This window comes from Bison bison, unplaced genomic scaffold (genome assembly GCF_000754665.1).
Source record: "Bison bison bison isolate TAMUID 2011002044 unplaced genomic scaffold, Bison_UMD1.0 scf7180017864032, whole genome shotgun sequence".
Taxonomy (NCBI): domain Eukaryota; kingdom Metazoa; phylum Chordata; class Mammalia; order Artiodactyla; family Bovidae; genus Bison; species Bison bison.
In genome coordinates, this window is record NW_011494604.1 from 5,500,221 (window position 1) to 5,507,720 (window position 7,500).

Sequence of the window (7,500 nt, forward strand, 5' to 3'; positions counted from 1 at the left end):
TGCAGAGTACATCATGAGAAACGCTGGGCTGGAAGAAGTACAAGCTGGAATCAAGATTTCTGGGAGAAATATCAATAACCTCAGATATGCAGATGACACCACCCTTATGGTAGAAAGTGAAGAGGAACTAAAAATCCTCTTGATGAAAGTAAAAGAGGAGAGTGAAAAAGTGGGCTTAAAGCTCAACATTCAGAAAACGAAGATCATGGCATCTGGTCCCATCACTTCATGGCAAATAGATGGGGAAACAGTGGAAACAGTGGCTGACTTTATTTTGGGGGGCTCCAAAATCACTGCAGATGGTGATTGCAGCCATGAAATTAAAAGACACTTACTCCTTGGAAGGAAAGTTATGACCAACCTAGATAGCGTATTCAAAAGCAGAGACATTACTTTGTCAACAAAGGTCCATCTAGTCAAGGCTATAGTTTTTCCGTTGGTCACGTATGGATGTGAGAGTTGGACTGTGAAGAAGGCTGAGCAACGAAGAATTGATGCTGTTGACTGTGGTGTTGGAGAAGACTCTTGAGAGTCCCTTGAACTGCAAGGAGATCCAACCAGTCCATCCTAAAGGAAATCAGTCCTGAATGTTCATTGGAAGGACTGATGCTGAAGCTGAAACTCCAGTACTTTGGCCACCTGATGCAAAGAGCTGACTCATTAGAAAAGACCCTGATGCTGGGAAAGATTGAAGGCGGGAGGAGAAGGGGACGACAGAGGATGAGATGATTGGATGGCATCACTGACTCGATGGACATGAGTTTGAGTGAACTCTGGGAGTTGGTGATGGACAGGGAGGCCTGGCGTGCTGCGATTCATGGGGTTGCAAGGAGTGGGACACAACTGAACAACTGAACTGAACTGAAGCTCTCCTAGACCTGCCCTCAAAATCTCATATTTTCCTCCATGATTTCAATTTCTTTGTATTATCCCCTGTGGTTTGTAATATTTCTCACACATTTTTATTTCAGGCCACTAATTGAGTCTCACATCTGTCTTTTCCCTTAAATCATTCATTTAAATGATTCCATAAATCATTTTTCATTAAAAAAGCATGATTTCTGTTACTGGGCAACTTCACTGGGCTCTTTTTGTTCCTGTTTTTGTTGTTGAAGTTGTCCTCTGTCTCCTCTGGTGGCTCTTTGGAAACCTGTTCTGGGTATTCCTCTCCTTGTGGCCTCCATGTTCTTTTTTTTTTTTTTTTAATTTTAATTGGAGGTTAATTACTTTACAATATTGTAGTGGTTTTTGCCATACATTGACATGAATCCACCACGGGTGTACACATGTTCCCCATCCTGAACCCCCCTCCCACCTCCCTCCCCATCCCATCCCTCTGGGTCATCCCAGTGCACCAGCCCTGAGCACCTGTCTCATGCATCAAACCTCGACAGGCGATCTGTTTCACATATGGTAATATACATGTTTCAACGCTATTCTCTCAAATCATCCCACCTCCACGTTCTTGAGTGTGTTGTTTCCTGTCTTTCCCTGATCCCTATGGCTCAGTGGCTGAACAACTAACCAGGTTGTGCAAGAGCAGACAGACAGGTCAGTCCCCTGCTGAGGCAGCAGGAGGAACCTCTGCTCTGGGTCTCACAGGAACACTCTCAGGTCCCCTGCCCTATTCCTCCTTAGCTTTAGGGAGAGAGGTCAGGGAGTCTGGAACATGTACAGCAGGCTGGAGTCATGCTTCCTTCAGAATCTCATCCTGGGCTCTTTATAGGGAAAAAGTCCCACATCAGCTATCCAGCCTTTTCCCTCCAGGCCCTTGTCTGCCAGCTGCTTCACTCAGAAGTGATGGGTGGGTAGGAGCTAACATCATATGTCGGGAAAGGGGACACATTAAGCTTCTGTCATCCCAGAATCCCCTAACTCTCCCCTTTGTCTGTTTTTCTGATCTTGTTTATTCCTTTGCCATAGCTGCAGAGTTTTAATTATCATGACATTAAAGTAAAATTTGCTCCTTGGTAAGGCATGTCTTCTTTTTTTCTCTTTTTCAAATTTTCCTTGGCTCTTCTTATGCATTTCATCTTCCTGATGAATATTAAAATCAGCTTATTGTTCCTTAGAACAGCTCTTTGTTGTTTTTTTTGGAAAGGATTGAGGTCAGCTTACAGATAAATATGGACAGGTTGCACATCCCTCCAAATAACATCTTCCCAAGCAGGAGCAAGAAAACTGTTTATTCAAGACCTCTTCTATGTCCTTTAGTAAAGTTCTATGGTATTTTAAATGTATTTTTAAAAGTAGACTTTGTGCAATTCTTTTAAAGGGTATTACTAGATGTTTTTGATAGCTTTCATTGCTACTGTACATTGAACATGCTTAGTTTTTTATTTTCAGTTCAGTTCAGTAGCTCAGTCATGTCCAACTCTTTGCAACCACATGAACCTCAGCACGCCAGGCCTCCCTGTCCATCACCACCTCCTGCAGTTTACCCAAACTCATGTCCATTGAGTCAGTGATGCCATCCAATCATCTCATCCTCCGTAGTCCCCTTCTCCTCCTGCCCCCAATCTTTCCCAGCATCAGGGTCTTTTCTAATGAGTCAGCTCTTTGCATCAGGTGGCCAAAGTATTGGAGTTTCAGCTTCCTTCCAATGAACACCCAGGACTGATCTCCTTTAGGATGGACTGGTTGGATCTCCTTTTGTCCAAGGGACTCTCAAGAGTCTTCTCCAATACCACAGTTCAAAAGCATCAATCCTTCAGCACTCAGCTTTCTTTATAGTCTAACTCTCACATCCAGACATGACTACTGGAAAAACCATAGCCTTGACTAGATGGACCTTTGTTGGCAAAGTAATGTCTCTGCTTTTTAATATAGTAAATACCAAATGTTGAAATAGATGGAATAGTATATAAATACTCCGATAACCATCACTCACCTTAAACTTTAAAAAAATTTTTAAATTGTGGTAAAATACACATAACATAAAATTTACCATCTTAACCACTTTAATTGTACATTTAGTAACAAGACCATTCACACTGTTCTACAACCAATCTCAAAAACTCTTTTCATCTTGCAAAATTGAAACTCTGTTTCCATTGAACAGAGTGGACAGGCGATCCACTGTCCAGAGTGGACAGGCGATTCCATCCCCTTTCTGCCTTCACCTCTTGGCAACCACTATTCTATTCTTTTCTCTGTGAACTTGACTACCACAGGTGCCTCTTACAAGTGGGATTATACAGTATTTGACTTTTGAAGTGAAGTGAAAGCCACTCAGTTGTGTCCAAGTCTTTGTGACCCTATGTACTGTACAGTCCATGGAATTCTTCAGGCCAGAATACTGAAGTGGGTAGCCGTGTCCTTTTCCAGGGTATCTGCCCAACCCAGGAATAGAACCCAGGTCTCCTGCATTGCAGGTGTATTCTTTACCAGCTGAGCCACCACTCCTTATTTCACCTAGCATAGTATCCTCAAAGTTCATCCATGTTGCTGCATGTGTCAGGATTGCCTTCCTTTCCAAAGCTGAATGATGGTCCATTATAAACATATAGCACATGTTGTTTATCCATTCCTCTGTTCATGGGCACTAGTTATTCCCACCTGTTGGCTCTTGTGAATAATGCCATCACCCATCTTCAACAATGATCAACTTGGAGGCAATACTATTTCATCTATAACCCTACCACTCTCTCCATCCATATTCCAAGCAAATCCAAATACGGTACTTTACAAATTGTATTTTCTATTTGGTTAAAGATCACTCCCAGGGAGAGTGATCTTTAACCACGGAGAATTAGAGTCTGGAAATCAACACTATTTCATCCCAATTAGCTTGAATCTGTTTGACATAAAGATGAAGTGCAGATGACGTGGGAAAGTTGTCATAGAAATGGTAGGTGAGGAAGGAGAAGAAGGTCAGAGAGTGGCGAAGGCTCTCTGTATGTCCATGAGCTTCTGCTCTCCCCTCCCTACTGTCACCTCCTTCCCCTCAAACCTCTGGTCCCCTTTCCCAGAAGCAGGAAAGACTCCAAAGCTCACAGGCCACTGCAACCAGCCTAACTCTAGGGACCCCAGAAAAGGCTCTACAGATCTCTGTCCATTTGCCTACAGTCAGGGCATTTTGCTTTGGCAGTGCTAGGGCTGAATTCAAGCTATGCCTTGAACTCACTGACACTGCCTTGGGAGCCAAGGTCTATTCCTGGAGAAGAGATTAGTGGAAATTCCTCAGGAAGAAATTGGCTGCCTGTGAATGCCAAGAGGCGTCACTAGATAAACTACTCAGAAACAAGAGTTCTGATGTTCATATCACTTTAAAATTACACTGAGCACCTGAGTATGGTGCAATTTAAGTAAATTAATTTGGCCTCTGTTGAGCCATCCTCAAGAGCACACAGAGGCTCTCTGCTGGGACTCACCTCAGAGATGTGGTGGCCCCTTGCCTTTGTTCCCTTGGGAAATAAAAAACTTGTGCTAAGGAAGCATGGTAGTAGTCATTCTGGAAGGGCCTAAATTTATCTTCCAACTGGTCTTGGAGAAAACAAACACAATCATTCTCACCCTCCTTTAAAGGTCCCTTTACTGATGGTCCCCAGTATTCTTTCTAATCCCATCAACATCATAAATATTTCCTTAACAATCCCTTGGACAGCTCAAACCTGGGCTAGATTTCATCCAAAGGAAATCACTGCAAGAAGAAAAACCTTCTGGCTTCTTCTCTCAGGCCAGTAGCCCTCTTTTCTACTCTGCTGATCTGAGATTTCTCTCCATTCTCAAGAGGAGGATTAGAAAGTTTGGGTCAACCCAGAGTTTGCTATGAACGTTGTCCAACAGGAGCTGAAGCACCTGGAGCCTGTTTGTAGCTTAGTCAGTAGGCATGTGTCCTGAGCTGGTGACATGAAACTTCTCTTGAGTGTCACAAAGGCAGTATCCTGCACTGTGGACTCAGGACATGCCCCCACCACTTCTCCAATGGGTTTTATCCCATCTTTCCAGTGTCTGTCTGGTACATATGGACTGATCACTTCTACTCCCTCAGCCTCTGTTTGTTGATAAAATCAGGGAGTTGAACTGGGTGGTCCCAGAGGTCTCTTCTAGCTCTGAGTCTAAGAAAAAAGTCACCTGCTCTGGAAATCAGATGGACCTCTATGGCTCTGGGCCCTAACTCCAGAGACCCTTAGAGGCCACCTGAGTCAAAGATGGAGCTGGGAGGGAAGTGGGAGCTCCAGATAGGGCTTCCCAAGGTAGAATTTGGGAGGTGCTTTGGCATGTATTGAAAAGACCCTGGAGAGCCTGGAACAGCGAATAAGTCACTCCAGCCTGGGTTAGAAAGACTTGTTCCTGACATTGCACAGTGGGTCTTAGAGCACCGCTCAGTTTAGGTAGCTGTGAACCTAAAGCCCAAAGTGGACTTGGGGACATAACATCAAAGAATCCCTCTTCTTCCTGCATTAAGGCAACTGCAAAGATCAACCAGGACCCAGAATAAAAAAAGAATTCCAAGATTTAGAACTCAAAGAGGAGTCCCCAACAGGAATGTCCAGAAGAGGACAAGAGAAGCTCCTCACGTATTCTAAAGAGGGGTCCTCAAGCTTTAACACACATTGGAATCCCCTTTAGAGCTTGTTGAAACATAGCATGCTGGCCCCACCCCCTAGACTCTGATTCTGTAGGTCTGGGGTGAGCATTGAGAATTTCCAAGTCTAACAAGCTCCCAGAGGATGTTGCTGCTGCAGGTCTGGGGCCATCCTTTAAGAATGACTTCATTAAGAAGACTGGGAGGAGATATCATAAGTGACTGGTGACACGCTCAGCTAGCAGCTCTGCCCTTTACCAGACATGGGCAAGCTCCAAGGCCCCACCAAACCTGCTTCTTCATCTGTAGAATGGAAGTGATAGTAAGTGAGGAGTGGAGAGGAGACACACGTAAATACTTCAGAATAGTTCCTAGCACAAAGTGACTGCTCCATAAAAGTTAGCTATCTGTGCCTCGCAACGTGGTGGCTGATGAATACAAAGCCTCCAGCTCGTGGAAAGTGGTCACTAGTGCTTATTTTATATTATTTATTAGGCTTGGGCTCAGACACAAGTAAAATAAACCAACTGGAGTGGCTAGAACAGTTATTTTAGCTTTCCAGACTCTGGTAGAGACAGCAAGAAAAAGGAGGGGCTTTCTCCCTCCTGTAAAAATTAACATGAAAAAGCATTAACATTTTTTTTAAAAAGTCCTTAAATAATAGGGACTTGCCCATGAAATTAAACTGACTGTGGTTTATTTGATCAAAAAAGAGTATCAAATTTGCCTTCAAAAACCTTTTTTTCTAGAATCCCTCATTCTGAACACCTGGCCTTTAGTAGGCCCTCAAAAGCCATTTGTTGACTGGTCAATGACCCTCCACCTTTGAGTACCTATTTGCTCTCCCTTCCTAGGGTGAATAAGCTCTTTGGGGTCAAAGCACTGGCACACAGTAGGAACTCAGGAAATATTTGTGGAATGGAATGGAATCAAGTTTATGTCAAATGAAGACCGCCAAATTGGCAATTGGGCCCAAATCCACTTTGGGTGTGTATACTCTGGGTCACTACTTACTGTATTATTAGAGTAATGAATTCTTTTAAACCTCATAAACTTTTTTGTGTGTGAAGCCACAGTCTCCTCCTGGCACCAGAAACGCATATCTTGTCTCCATGAGGTCACTGCAGGGAGACATTAACTCCAAGAGGCTCAGCAGGTTTAAATATCCCTGAGTGGGTGTGGCGTTACGCTGCCTGGCTGACTTTCAAGCCACCCTTTTCTCCCCTCTTGTTTCAGCAACAATGGCTGTGAACAGAACTCTTTTCTCCACTGCAAGGAGTAAGGAAGAGTTTACAGATAGATGGACCAGACGTCTTTTTTTCAAACCTTTTTGTTTCCCAAGTTCTCTCTGACCTGAGACAGTAAGGCACATGCAGGCCTCCTAATCACTGCCGATCAGAGGAGGAGCTACATTTGGGAGGAGGTCCCCAGGGAGCCCTTCCTTTCCCTTCTTAGACCTTTGAATCAAATCTAGTGGAAAATGTATTCTACTTCAATAATGAGAATAATGTCAGTTTTAGCTCAATTCAAAGGAAAAAAAAATGCTAGAATTTTATAAACTGCAAATTTTTCTTCCATACATTTTTAAGCCTTTAATATCTGGTTTTGTGTTTTGACCACTGGTAAAACGCAGCAAATGGAATATTACCTGAAGCTTCGCGGACATCACCGCAGGCCTTTGCTACCTAGACTGATTGGAATGGCACTACTCCTGGATGTGCTCAGAAGGCACCACCTGCTGCCTGGAAGGCAGGGAGGAGAGGTTGGCTTGACGTGATGCTTAATTGCTTCCAAGTATTTCTATGTTCTGAACCATTCATAGAAAGGACACTCAGATGTGAAAAGAAACATCTCCATTTGACCAAAAGTTTTTCTACCATGTGACAATGGAGCAAGTGTGCAGCTTGGAGGCTGACAGTCCTGGCTTCTATTAATAACCTTAGATCTTTTACACCTAGTTGTATAACTTC